Genomic DNA, 21,620 nt, shown 5'->3' on the forward strand with positions numbered 1-21,620 from the left:
GGCAGCCTCTAGGACTCTTTCCCACTAGATTCCAGTAACACCCCTACCCTCCACCCCCCTATCTCCCAACACACACTCCGTGACAACCAAGTTGTGGCATCTTGCCAGATGTCCCTGAGGGAGGAAATCATCCTTTGTTGAGGACTTCTTGTTCAAGGCAGTCCTGCAGGATCTGGACCCTGACCATCTTCCCACCCTGTTCTCTCTTCTTTAACCACCTCAAGGACACCACTCAGCTGGAGTCAGCAGGGTTCCTCTGGCCTCTGGATTTCTGTATACACCATTCCATCTTCCAGCATCCCTCTTCCCCACATCTCCTCACCTGGCAAAGTCTTTGTGTCTCAATCGAAATATCTATGGCTCAGACACCCCTCCTTGCCCTCCTTTCAGAAATCACGCTGTGTGCTGTGATCACTGCCCCCCTCCTGCACTACAAACCCTCTTTACACCTGCTGTCATTCTTTGGCCTGCTTCGTCAGACTGCTGCCTCCAGTAGGGCAGGGCCTGTGACTGTCTTGTCCTACTGATTACAGTGCCTACTGATTCGTGGCTACACGGTCTGTATTATCTCATGATTGGTGGACACCATTGGCCCCATAATCAGATACCCAGAACAGGAATCAGACCATAAAGCCAGGTAAATTCCCAAGGAAGGTCTGGGATTAATTGGCTGTTCCTTGTGTCTGGACAACGTTGGCTCCGCTAAAGATTAAACAGTAACTTGGGGTGTGACCTGACAAAGAGCCTTTTCCTGAGGGCAGTAAATTCCCTGGGCTACACATCAGGAATGTTTGCCTGCGGGACTCCTATTCAATCGTGTCCTCCTCCCTGGTGAAGGGCCAGCACCAGGAACTGGCATGAGCTGCAGCGAGCCAGACTGTGGGCACTCTGCAGGCAGGGAACAGTCCAGCAGGGAGAAGGCTATCGTCTGTCAGCTCTGGTACAACAGACCATTCACAGGACAGCACTCACAAATCAGAGACACCTAGACTGTAGCCAGGGTCCCTTCATCCACCCCAACCTGGGACATGTAAATGCACGCTAGGCAAAGATCTAACACACCACAGAAACTCGGTCCCATCCCACCAAAAAGGGTCAATGCTTTACTGGATTCAAAAGTTGTAACTGAAACTCTGAAATGGAACCTTCTGAACAATACTGAAAGGACAAAGAGCCACCACCCTGAGAGCCAGGTACCTAATTTTCCATGACAGGAAAGCTGTCCTTGCTCTTAGCCTGGGTTCAGCCAGCTCCTCATTCCTCACAGTCTCCCAGAATGAGCCCTACATCAGGCTAAGTCAACCATGTAACTAAATCCACATATTCCTTGTATTATTATGTACATAATAATATATATATATCTTGATCCATAACAAAAATAGTTATTTTCTGACTATGTAAATAATACATGCTGATTATAAAAAATGCAAACAACACACACAAAAATAAGGAAAACAAAAATCACTGTAAGACAACCACCATCAACATTTTGGTGACTCTTTCTTACATCTCTTTAATCAAATGCACACATCCATATGACTACATACATAAGGTGAACATCTTTGCTCAAATGCATGTATTAAAACAGAACTTTCTGGGGCATCTGGGTGGCTCAGTCAGTTAAGCGTCTGCCTTCAGCTCAGGTCATGATCCCAGGGTCCTGGGACTGAGCCCCACATCAGGCTCCCTGCTCAGCAGGAAGCCTGCTTCTCCCTCTCCCTTTGCAGCTCCCCCTGCTTGTGTGCTCTCTCTCTCTTTAATCACTCTCTGTGTCAAATAAATAAATAAATAATAAATAAATAAATGAATGAATAAATAAATAAATAAATATCTTAAAAAATAAATAAAATGGAACTTTCTGAGGCACCTGGGTGGCTCAGTTGGTTAAGCATCTGACTCTTGATTTCAGCTCGGATCTTGATCTCAGGGTCATGAGTTCAAGCCCCACACTGGGCTCCACGCTGGGCTTGGAACCTATTTAAAAAATAATAATTAATTAATAGGAACTTGCTATTAGCATCACTAATAGTAAACTGCCATCATTTGACAGAATAGAAGGCAACCCTCCAAAAATGAATACAAAGAAAACAAAACAATGTGATTAAATATTTAGTCAGATACCATAGCCCCCAAGGCTCCAAAGCCTGAAGCCCAATCCCTAGGGGTTAAAAAGGAGGTTAGCAAATGTTAGAGAAGCTTGACCAGTTATACCAAAAGGAGGCTTTCTCTGAGATACAATTAGAAAGATGGAAAGAGAATTAAAAGAAGAAAATCTTTCTCTACTTTTACTGTTCCCTGTCCCGTATCTATGCAGTAGCTTAAACTTTCGGGGGTGCCCTCAAGAACTTCCCACATTCTCTGGAGAAGGCAAGGGGCAGAATCCACAAGTGCCAGACCCTTCAGGGTCCACTCAAGACAGTGTGGAGGGGATAGGCCCTGTTGTACCAGCCCCTTGCCCCCAGAAGGGTCAGAAAACTATAAAAGCCTCTAACAGCACATCAGGGGCAATAGACCTATTCTCCCCCCCCTCCCCCAGATCCAGGCATCCCTCCTTCCTCAGCCTGGAGCAGATAGAGGATTCAAGCCTCCTTTTTCTTCTTCGTCATAAAGACTCTTCCGCTTCAAAGGAGGACACTATATAAACAAAGGGAAAAATCCAACAAGAAGATATAATAATTATAAATATGAACCCAACATAGGAGAACCCAAATACATAAAGCAGCTAATAACAAACGTAAAGAATCAATAGTAATACAATAATAGTAGGGGACTTTAACATCCCATCTACATCACTGGATAGATCATCCAAACAGAAAATCAACAAGGAAACAGTGGCTTTGAATTACACATTGGACCAGATATATTCAGAACATTCCATCCTAAAACAGAATACACATTCTTCTCAAGTGCATATGGAACATTCTCCAGAAGAGAGCACATATTAGGCCACAAAATAAGTCTCAACAAATTCAAAAAATTTGAAGTCATACCATGCATCTTTTCTGACCACAACTCTATGAAACTAGAAATCAACAAGAAATCCAACAAGAAATCATTTGATTTCTCAAGAATCAACAAGAAAAAAATCTGGAAAGAGCACAAATACATGGAGGTTAAATAATTTGCTACTAAACAATAAATGGGTCAACTGAGAAATCAATGAGGAAATAAAAAAAAATACACAGAGACAAATGAAAATGAAAACATAATTTTCCAAAATTTTGGGGAAGAAGCAAAAGTGGTTTTAAGAGGGAAGTTTATAGCAATACCAGCCTATCAAAGGAAGCAAAAAAAAATCTCAAATAAAAAACCTAACTTTATAGCTAAAGAAGCTAGGAAAAGAAAAACCAATAAAACCCCAAACCAGTAGAAGGAAGGAAATAATAAAGATTAGAGCAGAAATAAACAAAATGGAAACAAACAAACAAAAAAATGATAGAACTGATCAACGAAATTAGGAGCTGGTTCTTTGAAAAGATCAACAAAATCAATAAATTTTTAGCCAGACTCATCAAAAAGAGAAAGAGAGAGAGAGAAACTCAAAATCAGAAATGAAAGAGGAAATAACCACCAACACCACAGAAATACAGAGGATTATAAGAGGTTATTATGAAAAATTATACGCCCACAAACTGGACAACCTAGAAGAAATGGATAAATTCCTAGAAACATATAACCTCCCAAAACTGAAACAGGAAGAAATAGAATACTTGAACAGACTGAATACCAGCAATGAAATTGAATCAGTAATCAAAAAACTCCCAACAAACAAAAGTCCAGGACCATACAGCTTCACAGGCAAATTCTACCAAACATTTAAAGAAGAGTTAATACCTATTCTTCTCAAAGTATTCCATAAAACAGAAGAGGAAGTAAATCTTCAAAATTCATTCTATGAGGCCAGTATTACCCTGGTACCAAAACCATATAAAGACACTACCAAAAAAAAAAAAAAAGAGAGAGAGAGAGAGAGAGAGAGAGAACTATAGGCCAATATCTCTGATGAACATAGATGCACAAATCCTCAACAAAATAGTAGCAAACTGAATCCAATAATACAAAAAAAAAAAAAAATCATTCACCAATCACATGGGATTTATTCCCAGGATGCAAGTGTGGCTTAGTATTTGCAAATCAATCAACGTGATACATCACATCAATATAAGAGAAAGGATAGAAACCATATGATCATTTCAAAGGATACAGAAAAAGCATTTGACAAAGTAAAACATCTACTCACGAAAAAGGCCTTCAACAAAGCAGGGTTAGAGTGAACATACCTCAACATAATTAAGGCCATCTATGAAAAACCCACAGCAAACATCATACTCAATGGTGAAAAACTGAGTTTTTCCCCTAAGATCAGGAACAAGACAAAGACGTCCACTCCCACCACTTTTATTCAACATACTAGTTCTAGCCATAGCAATCAGACAAGGCATCCAAATTGGTAAGGAAGAAGTAAAACTTTCACTATTTGTAGATAATATGGATATTATACATAGAAAATCCTAAAGACTCCACCAAAAAACTACTAGAACTGATAAATGAATTCAGTAAGTTCACAGGATACAAAATCAATATACAGAAATCTGTTGCATTTGTATACACTAATAATGAAGTAGCAGAATGAGAAATTAAGACAACAATCCCATTTATAATTGCACCAAAAATACTAAAATACCTAGGAATAAACTTAAAGTAGATGAAAGACCTATACTCTGAAAACTATAAAATATTGATGAAAGAAATTGAAGACAAAAACAAATGAAAGATATTCCATGCTCATGGATTGGAAGAATATTATTAAAAATGTCTATACTACCCAAAGGAATCTACAGATTCAATTCAATCCCTATCAAAATACCAATAGCATTTTTCACAGAACTAGAATAATCCTAAAATTTGTATGGAACCACAAAAGACCCTGAATAGCCGAAGAAATCTTGAAAAGGAACAAAACTGGAGGTAACTGAACTGAAATAAACCCACATTTATACGGTCAATTATTCTATAACAAAGGAGGCAAGAATATGCAATGGGGAAAAGACAGTCTCTTCAACAAATGTTGGTGGGAAAACTGGAAAGCTACATGCAAAAGAATAAAACTGGACCACTTTCTTACACCATACACAAAGGTAGACTCCAAGTGGATTAAGGACCTAAATGGGAGACCTGAAGCCATAAAAATCCTGGAAGAGAGCACAGGCAGTAATTTCTCTGATAACAGTCATAGAAACATTTTTCTAGATAGGCCTCCTGAGGCAGGGGAAACAAAGCAAAATTATTGGAACTACATCAAAATAAAGTTTCTGCACAGCAAAGGAAATAATCAACAAAATTTAAAAAACAACCTACAGAATGGGAAAGGATGTTTGCAAATGATACATTCAATAAAGGATTAGTATCCAAGATATATAAAGAATTTATGCAACTCAATATACACAAAAATAATCCACTTAAAAAATGGGCAGAAGATCTGAACAGACATTTCTCCAAAGAAGATATACAGATGGCCAACAGACACATGAAAAGATGCTCAACATCATTCATCATCAGGGAAATGCAAATCAAAACCACAATGTCACCTCATACCTATCAGAATGGCTAAAATCAAAAACACAACAAACAACAAGTGTTGGTGGGGATGTGGAAAAAAGGAAACACTTGTGCACTGTTGATGGGACTGTAAATCAGTCCAGCCACTGTGGAAAATAGTATGGAGGTTCTTCAAAAAAATTAAAAATAAAACTACCATGTGATCCACTACTGGTATTTACCCACAGAATATGAAAACATTCATTTGAAAAGATATATGTACCCTTATGTTTACTGCAGCATTATTTACAATAGCCAAATTATGGAAGCAGCTCAAGTGTCCATCAATAGATGAATGGATAAAGAAGATGTGGGGTGTGTGTGTGTGTGTGTGTGTATAATGATATATTACTCAGCCATAAAAAAGAATGAAAGCCTGCCATTTGCAACAACATGGATAGATCTAGAGAGTATAATGCTAAGTGAAATAAGTCAGAGAAAGACAATACCATATGATCTCACTCATATGTGGAATTTAAGAAACAAAACAAATAAACAAAGAAAAAAACACAAACCAAAAACTAGACTCTGAACTGTAGAGAGCAAACTGATGGTTACCAGAGGGGAGGTGGGTGGGGGAGGAATGAAATAGGTGAGGGGGATTAAGAGCACACTTACAGTGATGAGCACTGGGTGATGTATAGAATTGTTGAATCACTATATTGTATACCTGAAACTAATATAACACTATGTTAAATATATTGAAATTAAAATGTAAAAAAAAAAAAAAAGACTCTTCTGTCTTGGGAACCTATATTCCTAGACAGGAGACCCAAAGTCTCATGTGTGTCAGAATCAGGACATGCCTTTTTGCCATGGGCTGTTCCCTGGAAGGGGAGAATGACAGCAAGGCAGGGATAGACTGAGGCTAGCAAGGTGCCCAGGGTGCAAAAATGAAGGTGCTCACTCTCAGCTTCAGATTCTTGTAACCCTGGAAGTTGGAACTTGGCTATTTTCACCCTTTTCCTGGCTGAAGTCAACTGTTCAGTATGTGGTGCTGGGACAACTGGGTATCCACATGGAAAAAGATAAAATTAGATCCAATCTGATCTTTCCTTATCCTACACTATATACAAACCTAAGTTCAATGTGCAAAGGCCTAAAAATGAAAAAGAAAACATTAAATTTTTTTAGAAAATACAGGAGAAATTAAAAAAAACAGCTTTACGATTTCAGAGGATTTCTTTAAAAGATATCAAAGAACAAACTATAAGTAAAAATGTCGATAAATTCAACTATTACAATGATCTGATTGCTTTTCTAAAGTCACTACTAACTGGGAAAATACATTCATATTGCATGTAACTGACAAAAGATTAGTATCCAGAATCAATGGGGGAGGGTTTTTTTTTAAAAGAACATAAAGAAAAACAGACAAATGATTGAACAGGAAACTCACAGAAGAGGAAGCATAAATATCCAATAAATATGGGGCACCTGGCTGGCTCAGTTGGTAGAGCATGCAATTCCTGATCTCGGGGTCAGGAGTTCAAGCCCCACACTGGGTGTAGAAAATTACTTTTTTAAAAATATGGGCGCCTGGGTGGCTCAGTTGGTTGGGCAACTGCCTTCGGCTCGAGTCATGATCCTGGAATCCCTGGATCAAGTCCCACATCGGTCTCCCTGCTCAGCGGGGAGTCTGCTTCGCCCTGACCCTCTCCCCTCTCATGTGCTCTCTTTCTCTCTCAAATAAATAAAATCTTTTAAAAAAAATAAAATAAATAAAAATCCTATAAATCCACAGGGGAGCCTGGATGGCTCAGTCGTTTAAGTATCTGGCTTCAGCTCAGGTCATGATCCCAGGACCCTGGGCTCCCGCCCTGAGTTGGGCTCCCCCCTCAGCGGGAAGCCTGCTTCTCCCTCTCCCATTTCCCTTGCTTGTGCTCTCTTGCTCTCTCTCTCTCCCTCTCAAATAAATAAAATCTTAAAAAAAAATCACAACGAAATGCCAATTCACACCCATTTAGTTGGCAAAAATGTAGAGGTCTGATAATGCCAAATAATAATAAGTTTATAAGGAAATAAGGACTTTCTTAGCCTGCTTGGGGTGGGGGGGGGCTGTAAATTTGGACAGCCCTCAGGAAGGCAATTTGATACTGTCTGGTAAGGGCAAACACCTGTGCATAGCCCCTTAACTGACTTCTTTTATCCTCAATTCTTCTGAAACTTGGCATCCTATTTCATCTTTCTCAGGTTCAGCTCTGAAGATATTCCTTTCCCTCTTTATATGCCTTCAATGGTTCCCCCTCCTTGCCTGTATACAAAAGAAGCATCAAGTTCTTTAATGACATTTTAGTCTTTCATGATGTAACCTATCCACCTTACAGTTCATATCTCACTTTGCCCCATGTTCTTCACGCTCTTCCCAGAAAATTAACTGCATAGACTGAAATACCACTCTTAAACCCTTAACCAGATGGAATGTTAAATAAGGGCGAGGCAGAGCTGGGAAATAATCTAATTGAGTATCTTCATGTTACAGATGAGAATACTGAGGCACAGGGAGACTGAAGGTCTACCCAAGGTCACTCAGTGAGATAGAATCAGAAGAGACCTCAGTTTTTCTGAGTCCCTGATGAGGGCCCTGACTGCTGTACATCCCCTCCTGGGCTGATGTAGCTCAGGCCTGGCTATGTGGGTACAGGGAGCCCCATCCACTTGGCCCTCTTCACATCACCCTACTCAACACAGCCCAGGAGTGACAGCCACCATTTGTCATGAAGTAAGAATACGCCAAGGAGCTGGACAGGAAAGAACTTTCTGTGCTGGCAGCTCACTGGTCCAGAAGCACTAAGTCCCTGAATTGGGATGCCCTTGGGTTGACCTTGTCCATAGGGAGCAGCCAGATCTCTCTTTTACTGTAATTGGGTTAGTCTTGTGGGTTTGCCCTTCTCCTGGCTGTCAAAAGAGATTATACAGAAATGGACTGCTGCATCAACCACAGTTCGGGAGCAGGCTCAGGCCGAAGCAGGAGGAAATTTCCAAATGCATTCATTAATCACCCCAAGTACCAGGCTGCTGCTGGCTGCTCAGCTTTCACCCAGCTGCAATCACTTTTACTCTAACCAGAGCTCAGAGGTCTCCATGTAAACCGCAATGCCTGCAGCAGGGGCCTGAGTGTAAACCCGGGAGGGTGGGGGTTGGGGCCGGGACTCACCCTGCAAGTGTCCTGGTGCCTGAAGGGCCAGGACATTAAATAGCAAATTTTAAAACCCATGAAAAGTAAAGAGGGAGACAGCACAAGCAAAAAAAAAAAAAAAAAAAAAAAAAGATTTTCTCTTGCTTTTTGAACAAGGGGCCCTGCATTTTCATTTTGCATTGGGCCCCACAAATCATATAGCCAGCCCCGAGCCCAGGCCAGGAGTATCTTCGTCCTTTCAGGCTGCTACAGCAAAGTAGCACACACTGGGTGGCTTAAGAACAACAGAAATTTCTGTCTCACGATTCTGGAAGTTAGAAGTCCAGGATCAGGGCGTCAGCATGGTCAGGTGAGGGCCCTCTCCTGCCGAGTTGCCAGCTTCTCATCATAACCTCTCTTGGCAAAGAGGGTAGGTAGCTCTCTGGGGCCTCTTTTATAAGGGTACTAATGCCATTCATGAGGGCTCCTCCCTCAAGACTCAAGCGCCTGCCAAAAGCCCTACCGCCTAATAGCATCACCTTCAGGGGCTGGAATTTCAAGTTACAAATAGGGGAAGCACAAACATTCAGACCACAACAAGCAGTTTCTAAGCTCTACTGAGTAAAAGCAGAACACCTGTTTCCTTAGAACCCCATTGGCGTCTGTGAGAGTGGAGCCTCTGGTGGAGACCAGTACCAGTCAGGCTTGGCGCCAGGAAGCCCAGCCCATTGGGCTTCCTGCAGCAGTGCCCACGGGGGTCTGCAGAGCCAGGTCCGTGAAGACCTCTGATAGTCCACCCCAGTGATCCTCCAACTTCAGTAAGCAAAAAATTCCCTAGAGAGTGTGTTAGCAATGCAAATACAAAGCCCTAGGGATTCTGAGTCAGTCGGTCCAGGTGGAACCTGAGATTTTTGCACTTCTAACAGGCTCCAGGTGATGCCAAGGCTACAGGCCTGTGGTCCACACTTCGAGGCAAACTGGTAACCCCTTTACTTCACAGATGGGGCAACAAAGCCCAGGTACCTTGCCCAAGGGCACAACAGGAGGAACATTTCCATTATGACATGAGACAGAATAACAGTAGAAAATCAAATTTAATAGCATATGTACGGGAATCCACACAGACATGGAAATTCAAAAGACAGTGAGGCAACATGATGCTTATATGAACTAAGGAGAGGGGTAGGGTCTGAGGATACAAAGGGTAGAAAGACCATTACCAGATGTTTGGACAAGAGAATTTGCTCTATTATGCAGTTAAGTTTCTTAGGTAAAGGGGAATCTCTATTAATAGCTCTCTTCCTGGTATAAGCAGGCAGTTGAGGGGGAGATAAAAAGCTTTTCCTGAATCTGCTGGGTTTAGATTGCTTTTAACTCAAGATAATGTTCATGCCAAAGTGGTCCATCTTGGAGAGGCTGGCCCCTGGCCCCCATACTATAAATGCTTCTTATACAAATGAGTGTCCTAGGAACTGAATAAAACCCTCCTTGCTTCTCTCTCTGACCTCTGAGGCAAGGCAAGTAGCACTGAGGAGCAGAAAGATAATCTTTCATCTGCTTTGAGCCTCAGTTTTCTTAATGATAGCCAATATTCATGAAGCATTTACCAGGCATTTTACATGTATTGATCTTCTCCAAAAACTTATGGGATAGATACTATTATTATCCCCATTTTACAGATAAGGAAACTGATATTCAGAGAGTTTAGGTAATTTGACTAAAGTCACACAGCCAGGGTGCAGAGGCAGGATTTGAACAGATGCGCTCTGACTCAATAGCCCAAACTCCTCATCACTCTGCCCTAAAGAAACTACATCACTGGGAGCCAACAACTCAGTTCTGGCTGCTCTGTTGGAGGCCTTCCCATTTCTCCTGATCCCTAAGCCCTCCCACTTTTATGGTCCAGCTCCACCAACAGCTCCCTTTGAAGATTCCCCTCAGATGTGTGGCAGTCTGCTCATTTATGCTCCTCAGGAAGCTCTCCGAGTCTGATCCAGTCTACCTCGGCCTCAGCCAGTGCTTCTCATGAGTGCAGTGCTGGCCTTAGAGTGGGCAAGAAGTGTCCCTGGCTTTGGCCTGTGGCTTTGGTAAGCCTTGCTTTGTCCCTTCTCTAGCCATGCCCTTTCCACTGGGGTAGAGAGTCTGGGGGGAGGAAGGGCAGGGCAAGGACCTGAAGCCCCTCTCCAGAGATGTTCTGAGTACTCAGGACCCTGGAATTCCCTGCACAAATGACCATGAATCATTCCCAGGGCTTGATTGGAACTGTCCCCTGGCCTATACTCCCAAGGGCAGCATTACTCCCATGGGTAGCACCAGCTGAGTATGTGCATACATCTGGACTTGAAGGTTATCTAGGAGTAGAGAGTGGGGATGACAGAACTGACATGAAAGCCAGGGCAAAGGGGCGCCTGGGTGGCTCAGTCATTAAGCGTCTGCCTTCAGCTCAGGTCATGGTCCCAGGGTCCTGGGATCGAGCCTCACGTCGGGTTCCCTGCTCAGCGGGAAGCCTGCTTCTCCCTCTCCCACCCCCCCTGCTTGTGTTCCTGCTCTCGCTCTCGCTCTCTCTGTCAAAATAAATAAATAAATAAAATCTTAAAAAAAAAAAAAAGAAAGAAAGCGGGCATCTACAAAAATGAACATGAGGCCCCCTCAAGATTCAAGATGAAGAGGGGGTGGGAAGAGAAAATGAGTATGTGACTAACTGAGAGCCACGGCTGAAGGCCAACTCTTCCAACAGAGCCATTATATTAGCTTTCTATTGTGTAACAAATTACCACAAACTTAGTGACTTAAAACAGCACATTTATTGTCTCATAATTTCTGTAGGTTAGGAATCTGGGCAGGGCTTAGATGGGTCCTCAGTTTCAAGATCTATCACAAGGTGTTGTCCAAGACTGGAGTCTCATCTGTAGGCTTGACTGGGGAAGGATCTGCTTCTAAGTTCATTTTTATTCTTAAATTTTTTTTTCTTAAAGATTTTATTTATTTGAAAGAGCAAGAGAGAGAGCATGAGCAGGGTGAGGGGGCAGAGGAAGAAGCAGGCTCTCTGCTGAGCAGGGAGCCCATGTGGGGCTTGATCCCAGGACTCCGGGATCATGACCTGAGCCAAAGGCAGATGCTTAACCGACTGAGCCACTCAGGTGCCCCATGCTTCTAAGTTCGGGCAGCTGTTGGCAGAATTTCAGTTCCTCAAGGGTCACTAGACTGCAGGCCTTGGTTCCTTGTTGGCTGTTAACTGGAGGCCACCTACATTTACTTGTCGTGCAGGCCTCTCCTGCATGGCAACTTGCTTCATCAAAGCCAGGGAGGGCCAGTCTGCTCGCAAGATAGAAGCCACTATTTTATCTAACCTAAACATGGAAGTGAAGTCCCAACCTATTTGCCACATTCTGTTGGTTAGAAGCATTGATGGGTCCTGCTCATACTCAAGAGGAGGGGATTGCACAGGGGTGTAAATATCAAGAGGCTGGGTGGGGGGGGGGAATGAGAAGATGCCCACCACGGCTATGTCCAAACACAGAACCCCATGGAATGAGAGGAAATTCTACATTCAAGCCTGGTCTGCTCAGGTCATTATTTCAGTCAACAGTGTGTTAATTTGAGTTACAGCTTTTCAATATTTAGATATATGGAATGTGGTCTTCCACTGATACTCTCATCCTGGCCCCACAAATGTTAGGACAAGCCTGTTTATGTGCATGTGTCCAGGCCACCACCTCTGACAGGAAAGGCCTTGTTGGTAAAGTCCTGTCTGCTGACCTTTTGCCCCCCACACAGCTGAGCACAGTGTTCACCGTGTGGGAAGCAATCAGGAAAGTTTACCTGGGCATCCACTGCAGCTGCCCAGCTCCCCAGGTGCTGCCATGAGGCAGTCGGGCTGATTTTGAAACCTCAGCAGTTGGGCTTCCTCTTGAGTGAGAAAGGATCCCCACATGGCACAGGAAGGAAGGAAGAAGAACAAAAACCCCTACATCAGCAAGATAAAGTTGACTCCTTCGGGTGGAGCAAAAGACCTGCCTTTAGATAAAAACATGATTATTAAGTTTCTATTTTTTATTTGTATTATAAAAATCATGAAGATGGCTTATATATTTTTAAAAGATATAAGAAATAAAAGCCATAGTTCTACCACTGAAAGACCCTTTGTTTTATGTGTTTGTATGTGTATATGTATGTATATTTGCATATATGTATATATTTTAATTTTGTAATGTGATATATTAATGTAATTTTATAGTAATATATTTTAAATTTCCTTCCTCAGAAAATGTTTTCTATGCATAGTTCTTTGTTGTGCTGTAGTTAAATTTGTATGTGTTGGGAGCTTTTAAAAAAAGAAAGATCATACGGTCTATTTAATTATATATCTACTTTTTCAGGACAGTAAATGCTTTTTCCAGATTAAAGAGGTAGAACTTTAAAATAACAGTTAAAAATAGATAACAGATTCACAAGGTCAAAAAGTAGGCAGTGAGAAGTCTCCTTCCCCATCCCCAGCTGACATCCCTGGCAGTAACCAATGTTAACAATTCCTTCCAAAGATAGTTTATGCATATACATAAATATTTTCTTCTTCTTCTTTTCCGTCTTCTACCTAGCGGTGGCATATCACATACACTGTTCTGCACTCAGTACGTCTTGGAGAAAGTTCCGTATCTTTATGTACCAGTGGTTCCCAATTTTGGCTAAACATTAGGATCATCTGAGTCGCTTTTAAAACTCCCAGATGTGTAAGCTACATCCCAGACCGATTAAATGAGAATCTCTGGGGGTGAGGCCCAGGCATCAGGATTTTTAAAAGCTTCTTCAAGAGTAGTCAAGGTTGCCTACCACTGGAGTAGAAAGGGCTTCCTCAGAAAGGAAGAGGAAATATAATAGCTCCATCATTGCTTGTAATAGAAAATTATGGTGACCATCTGTCCGGGTTTTCCCAGGACACGGGACTTTCAGGGCCGAAGCCAGGATAAGCTGCTCATCCTCTAAGAAATTGGTACATATGTCTAAGGAAATAGAGGATTAGGAGGGTATCACATAATTTTAAGACTACAGAAAGAAATGTTGTACTTCAGTGAAGAACTGTGCATCATCTCCAGCACACCCTCCTGGCTGGTCCGCTGGAGACTGGTTCATTGTCTTTGAGCTATTTTGCACTTTTTGTAAACTGCAGGTAAATGATAGCTATGCAAATCTGTATTATTTGCCTTCCTTCCCCCTCTGGAAAAACCAGGGGTTTTTATGTTTGTTTTGTTTTTTATTTAGAAACTTGAGGCTAATTTAGATCCTCAGAAGACTTAACTGTATTTTAAAAATTATGATCTATGTGTGGGTTGCACTGGGATTTTTTTTCTAAATCATTGCTTTATGTGTGTATGTACTTATGTATTTTTAAGTAGGCTTCACACCCAACATAGGGTTTGAACTCATGACCCTGAGATTAAGAGTCCCATGCCCTACTGACTGAGCCAGCCAGGCGCCCCTGGAAAAATCAGTTTTACCTCCATTTGTAATTCAATCTCTTTATTTCATTTAAATTTGTGTTCCTTTGACTGTTCCTCTGAACCTGTTATAACACCTGTCTGGTTCTCCAGCTAATTAAGGAGTAAAATAAAAGCTTTAACACATGTTCATTCTTGTATCTGAGCAACAGTCAAGCTTTTCTTTTTTTCTGAAAATTAATTTTTAACAAGGCTATAAAGGTAACTACTAGAACAGATACACAAACCTTCCAAATTACCACTAAAAACACAAACACAAGAATAAAACAAATACAACAGACCCAAACTACTATCATATCAATAAGTATAAATAGGCCAAATTCACCCGTTAAGAGAGACTCATATTAGATCACAAACTAAAACCTAATGATAAAACAAAATGATTAAGAAGGATTGAAAAGGATGAGAAAAGGTGTTTTTACTAAGTAAGTGTAAAAGTTTAGCAGACATCATGATCTTTTTTTGTGGGTTTTTTTTTAAGATTTTATTTATTTATTTGATAAAGAGAGAGAGAGAGAGAGAGCATGAGTGGGGAGGGGCAGAGAAAGAGGGAGGAGCAGGCTCCCAGCTTAGCAGGGAGCCCAATGCAGAGCTTGATCCCAGGATCCTGAGATCATGACCTGAGCCAAAGGCAGATGCTTAATGGACTGAGCCACCCAGACGTCCCAGACATCATGATCTTAATACTAGACTAGGATGAATTCTGGACAAAAATCATTAAATGAGACGAGAGTTATTCAATAGTAAGATTATTAGAGTCCTATAAAGCCATAACTCATATGAATATCTATATAACAACATACATTAACAAAGCAAAAGCTAGAGGAATACAAGGAGAAATAGAGACACATAAGTAAGGGAGATTAATTTACCTCTCTTTTAGGTTATAGTCATAAGGTAAGACCTTAAATAACATAGTTTTAAAAGTATAGCTGCTTGATATGTCAAACTTACAATCTGAAAACTAAAAATTTATTTTATTCTCATGTATCTATAGAACATTTTCAAAATTAATTGACTCTGTCATAATTAGGTCACAAAAAACTTCAATAAATTCCCAAAGTAATATAATTGAAGGGGAGAAAAACATCTCTTCCCTTCCCCCCTACCAGTTGCAATGCATGGAAGTTTCACAAAGATATGCGACCCATGGAGGCAGCCATATGATTGAGATTTATATACCATCTTGGCCAAAAAAGGTGTCACCAACCAAACCCCAAGACCTAACCTTTACTGCCCACCTGCTGTACTTACTAACCTTTGTTACATTTTTCCTTAAGCTCTTCTTTCTGGCTTACCTCTAAGCTCAGGCAAATGAAACCCAAAATCCCCACCCCCAACCACCTCCACACCACCCAGACAATTTGAGCTAAAACTCTGAACTGTGCCTGTGCAGATGGGCTATGGAATGACTGGCAATTACCTTTACCTCATTATAATACTAAAATCTCCCACCTGAGGAGGAGCACAAGTGTCATTTACATAACATGTATAGAAATGTGTCCTTAAGGCACCTGAATGAACTTATGCCTGTCTCTACATAGGATGACAAAACTTCCCTATCTCAATATTCATCCTAAACCTAAACCAAAGGTACCCATTCACCCTCTTTTGGGGAGTCATGGCTTTGGAAGCTATTTCTGGCCATCTCCTTATTTGCTGCAAATAAAGTTTACTTTGTGTGACAACTCCACCTGGTGTATCTGTGACTCACCAAGGAGTGAACTCAGGTTGGTTCGGTCCAAGGGAAAAGAGGGTTAGAGTTTTGGGGTAGGGGAAGCGTTTAGGGAAGGTGAGAGATATGGTAGATAAGATTGTTGTGTTATGTGGTTAATGGTCTCCCAGGTCATAAGAGGTGTCTCCAGAAGTAGCTCTCTTCCTGGTATGGAGACATCCTGCAAATGGAAATTTCCTTTATAAATGTAAATTCCTTCACAAAAGGAGAAATTTATAGTTTATTTTTAGGCAACTGGGGGAGGTAAAGAGCTTTTCCTGAGTCTCCTGGCTCTCAATTATCTTTAGCTCAAAATGATCTTTATGTGCTAAAGTGGCATATTTTGGGGGTGGCACATTCTGGTACTGTTTATAATTCTTCAGTAAGAATTCACTGAGGGCACCTGGGTGGCTCAGTTAAGTGGCTGCCTTGGGCTCGGGTCATGATCCCAGGGTCCTGAGAGAGGAGCCTGCTTCTCCCTCTGCTGCTCCCCCTGCTTGTACTCTCTCTCTTTCTAATAAATAAATAAAATCTTAAAAAAAAAAAAGAATTCATTGAAAATTTCAATAAATCCCAAAAAGAATAATAGACGATGTAGTTTTTGAATGTTGGTTAGGTCTGAAGCCAACGGCCAAGAAAGAATTCTTGAGACGTGTTTGGTACAAAAAAGTGATTTTTTTTAAAGATTTTATTTATTTATTCATGAGAGACAGAGAGAGGAAGAGAGAGAGAGGCAGAGGGAGAAGCAGGCTCCCAAGGAGTAGGGAGCCCGATGCGGGACTCGATCCCAGGACCCCGGGATCATGACCTAAGCCGAAGGCAGACGCTTAACCATCTGAGCCACCCAGACATCCCAAAAAAGTGATTTTATTAAAGCACCGGGACAGGACCCATGGGCAGAAAGAGCTGCTGAACCTGGGTTGTGAGGGATGGCTGATTATATACTTGGGAGCTGGGGGAGGTAAGGACAAAGGGAGGTGTCCAAAAGGACTTTCATATACCAAAGAAAACACAGGATCCTGGAGGCCTTGCTATTGTCAAGCTAAGGTTGAGTAAGGCATTAACATTAAGACAGTTGGGAGCTTCCTGGGGGAATATTATTCTCTGTCTATCTCAGGTCCTTGTCAATGAGCCGCAGGTTATAAAGAAATTTAATTTTGTTTACTTTCCCTTCAGTCTTGGTTTCCCACATCACTCATGGAAGGGAGGGTGATGTTAGGGCTCCAGGAAATTGAGTTATGGGTCCCTGGAAGTTAGGCTATTGACAAGAATGCTTTTTCCTTGTAAATCACTAAGACATTGATTGGTACACTGATGGAGACTCATGTCTTGCAGGACTGTGATCTCTATCAGTTAACCATTTGTTTTTCCCTTCCCTTAGTTTTAGGGCAGTTGGGAGTACCTGAGGAATGTCACACATATCCCATGGGGTGAGGGGTGGGGGGTGCAAGGTGTTAGCTTGGGCTTTGTCCTCAGCTTGCCTTCTGCTCCCTCATCAATAGATACCATTCTCTAATCATAATGTAATAAAACTAGAAATTAATAATAGAACCAGGAAATAAAAAGATCTTACTGCTTGAATACTTACAACTCTCTCTTGGTTCAAAAAGGGAAAAGAAGGAAGAAGGGGGAAAAAAGAAGAAACTATAGAATATTTAGACAATAATGTTAATGAAAACTATATATATAACAACAGCCATAGGATATAGCTAAACCAGTTCTCAGAGGGAAAAAATATATTCAAAAATACTTCTTAGTAAAGGAAAAAATAAGTAAATTAAACATAAAACCCAAGGAAGTTTAGGAGTGGGGAATTATTCCTAAGAAAGCAAAAGGAAGAAATGAATAAAGGAGAAATAAATGAATTAGAACACATAAAAATTGTAGCACTAATAAATTGATTAGCTGATTCTTTGGGGCGCCTGGGTGGCTCAGTCGGTTAAGCATCTGCCTGAGTTCGACTCTGGTCATGATCCCAGGGTCCTGGGATTGAGCCCCACATCACATCATGTTCCCTACTCAGCAGGGAGTCTGGTTCTCCCTCTCCTTCTCCCTCTGCCCCCCCCCCCCCGGCGCTCTCTCTCTCTCTCTCTCTCTCTCTCTCGCTCTCAAACAAATAAATAAAATCTTTAAAAAAACAGTTAGCCAATTCTTTGAAAAGGCCAGGAAAGAAAGGAAGAAAGGAAACAAGAAAAAGAAAAAACATCATCCCCAAAGAAAAACAAAGGACATAAACAATTCACAGAAAAGAACATAGTGGGGCACCTGGGTGGCTCAGTCCATTAAGCATCCTGACTCTTGATTTTGGTTCAGGTATTGATCTCAGGGTCCTGTGATCGAGTCCCCCCGACTTCAGCTCCATGTTCAATGGGGAGTCTGCTTGAGATTCTCTCCTTCTTGCCCACCCCCACTCACGTGCTCTCTCTCTCAAATCTTTAAAAAGAACATATACAAATTTCTTAAACATACAGAAGGGTATCTAACCTACTCATAAGAAGAACTATGTAATTTGAAACTATACCGACATAAGTAAGCACAGGAAAAGATGTTCAACATCATTAGCCATCAGGGAAATGCCAATCAGAACCACCAGACCCCACTTCATGCCCACTGGGATAGCTATAATTAAAAAAAAACAAAAACAAAAAACAAGTGTTGGCCACGATGTCAAAAAATTGGAACCTTCCTAGACTGCTGGTTGAAATATAAACAGGCCCAATCACTGTGGAAAACAGCCTGGCATCTCCTCAAAAGGGTAAACCTAGAGTTATCATTAGACTCAGTAATTCCACTCCTAGGTCTATAGCCAAAAGAATGGAAAACATATGTTCACGCAAAAACTTGTACCTGAATGCTCATAGCAGCATTATTCATAATAGCCAAAAAGTGGAACAACCTAAATGACCACCAACTGATGAATGGATAAATAAAATTGTGTTATACAATGAAATATTATTTGGCGATAAAAAGGAATGAAGTACTTAACTCTCAACATGGGTAAACCTGGAAATTATGCTAAATGAAAGAAGCAGAAAGGCAGAAAGTAAAGTAGAGTTCGCCTAGAACCAGGCAATGAAAAATGGGGGAGAGACTGCTAATGGGTATGAAGGTTTTTTAGAGGTCATAAAAATGTTCTAAAATTGATCAGGTTGACCGTTGCACCACTCTGTGAAATACTGAAAACCAGTGAATCATATACTTTAAAAGAGTTAATTGTAGGGTAGGTAAATTATATCTCAAGCTATTATTTAAAGAAGTAGAACTATGTGAGATAGCAATTTTAATGGTTCAGAAATCCCCCACGCTTCTGTGTTCAGAGAAAAGGCTAACACGTGCTCACTTCAGCAGCACATATGCTAAAACTGGAGCAAAACAGAGAAAAGGCTAACCACAAAGGACCACCTCACAATCACATATCCAAGATAAGACCTGCCTCCACTCTTCCGTAATGACTCTCTTGTTTCAGAAAACTTCAAGTTCTCTTCCTCTTCCTTGAGACTTGCCTCATTAATGAATGATCTCCCTTTTGCACCAGCCTGAATAAAACGATCTCCTTAATTATTGGGTGCATTTTGTCCTAGGTGGTATTTAGACATAGGGTGCTCTTTGCTCTAATCTCTTTGGTTAGATTTTGTAAACTAGATAATTAATGGAAGTGTCAAAGTGTCAGTGGTCTTACCTTAGAATTACAAATCTGAACAAAGTAGTGTACTGATCTGAGTATTGATAGTGTATGAAGCACATCATAGCTTAGTCTGGCATAGTTTACATGTTTTGTGAGTCAAGATATACTTGACAAATTGTGGCTTCTGTTCCAGTTCTCAATCCTCAGCACTTACCTGGTCCCTGGTAGGTACTCAATAAATATTCATTGAATGACCAAAAAAAAAAAAAAAAAAAAAAACAACAACAACATATTGTCGGCAGGGGGGCAAAAATAGTACAACTTCTTTGATGGCTTTAGTCTGGCAAAATCTATAAAACATACAAATATACACTCCCTTGACCTAGCAATTCCACTTTTAGGAATTAATCCTGCAGATAACTTGCACATGTGCCAAGGGCCACCTGAAGAAATTAATTACAATCACAAGAGACCGCAAGTCTCCTAAATTTCCATCAGTAAGCTGAATTAAACTGGTATATACCATCAATGGAATGAGATGCAGATGTTGGAAAAAATTAGAAAGTTCTCATGATACAGAATATCTCTGAGATAGGTTTACTCAGTTCCAGCTGCAATGGCTGCCTTGTTGTTCCTCATGACGAGTACTGTCTGGTCTCAGGGCCTTAGGGCAGGATGTCTCCTCCACTTGGAATGCTCAGCTCCAGATTATACACAGGGTTCACTCCCTCATTTTCTTCAGGCCTCACCTCAAATATCACTTAATCAGCAAGGCTTTCCCTGACCACCCTATGTGAAATAGCAACAGTCCCCTGCCCCCCCAACACACACACACACACACACACACACGTACACGCACACACACACGCACGCACGCACACACACGCACACACACACACGCACACATACACACTCCTTATTCCTTTACCCTGCTTTTCTCCATAGCACTTACTCCTTATCACTATATATTTACTTGCTTATTTATTTCCCGTGAAAATGTAAGCTTCAAGAGGGCAAAGAATGCATCTCTTTTGTTCACTACCCAATTCCAAATGCCTAAAAGAGTGGTTGGCATATGGTAGGTACTCACTAAATATTTACTGAATAAATGAATATATTAAGTGAAGAAAGCAAGATGCTGGGAAGTGATTTTTAACATGCTTCTATTTTTTAAAAGACTATCCATGTAACTGGTCCCCTGTATATACATACTTTATTTTTTTTAAAGATTTTATTTATTCATTTGGGTGTGGGGAGAGCATACAAGCAGGGGGAGAGGCAGAGGGAGAGGAAGAAGCAGACTCTCCACTGAGCTGGGAGCCGACGTGGGGCTCCATCCCAGGACGTGGAGACTATGACCTGAGCCAAAGGCAGACACTCAACCATCTGGGCCACCCAGGCGCCCCAACATAGCTTTAAAAGGTTACAGAAGAAATAGGTCAGGCTAGTTGCCTGCGGGGCTGGCAGACCGTGGGAGGGAGGCTTTGCACTAGACTTGTAGATTATTAACTACCTGAAACTTTAATTTAGAAGTAAAAAGGAAAGCTCTCGTGTCATTTCTTTTTTATAGCCCCATGGTGTGCTGCTGCATGGATGTGCACCAAGTCATTTCATCAGGCCTCTTTTGGCAGATGATTATTTCCAAACTTTTGCTTTTAAACGTGAGGGACTCTGGTTACTTTTCACATGTCCTAACAAATAGGATGCTGAGGTCTTTTTAAGACCTTCCAACTTTGGTTCAAATCTTTGCAGTTGAAAATGTAACCCACACCCCAGACTAAACAAAAGTTCCCTACAGGATTTGACAGCTGGAAGTGGGGCCGCCTCAGGAAGCAGAGGGTCCTGGGAAAGGGAGAATGTAATTATCTTCATTAAACAATTCTATATTCTCATTGATAAACTCACCCAATCCCTGAGCCTGAAGACATTCCATGAACTTACCAAGATAAGGCTATCTTACAAAAGAGAGGGCGACAAAACAAAATATGAAGCCCCTACCAAGATGGGAAGACAGCTCAGTATTCCTAATTCATACAGAGGGAAAAAGTCCCAACTGGAAATTGAGAGTTC

General features: G+C 41.3%; 1 protein-coding gene across 9 annotated transcripts in view; it reads right to left on the bottom strand.

Annotated features, from left to right (window-relative positions):
• The window catches only part of EHBP1 (EH domain binding protein 1), a 709,442-nt gene that overhangs the window by 577,555 nt on the left and 110,267 nt on the right, over nt 1-21,620 (bottom strand). For 7 of the 9 annotated variants that reach the window (XM_088026509.1, XM_088026508.1, XM_088026510.1 and 4 more), the window contains one exon: nt 1,868-1,974. The exons of 1 other annotated variant lie outside the window; for it this stretch is intronic. The gene's annotated coding sequence lies outside the window, so the exon portion shown is untranslated. Of the gene's footprint in view, nt 1-1,867; nt 1,975-9,040; nt 9,128-21,620 lie in introns of those variants that run through there. One more of the 9 variants, XM_088026511.1, reaches the window with a different exon arrangement.

This window comes from Eumetopias jubatus, unplaced genomic scaffold (genome assembly GCF_037043125.1).
Source record: "Eumetopias jubatus isolate StellerSeaLion01/CBP00866 unplaced genomic scaffold, mEumJub1_p1.0 scaffold_9, whole genome shotgun sequence".
NCBI classification, from domain to species: domain Eukaryota; kingdom Metazoa; phylum Chordata; class Mammalia; order Carnivora; family Otariidae; genus Eumetopias; species Eumetopias jubatus.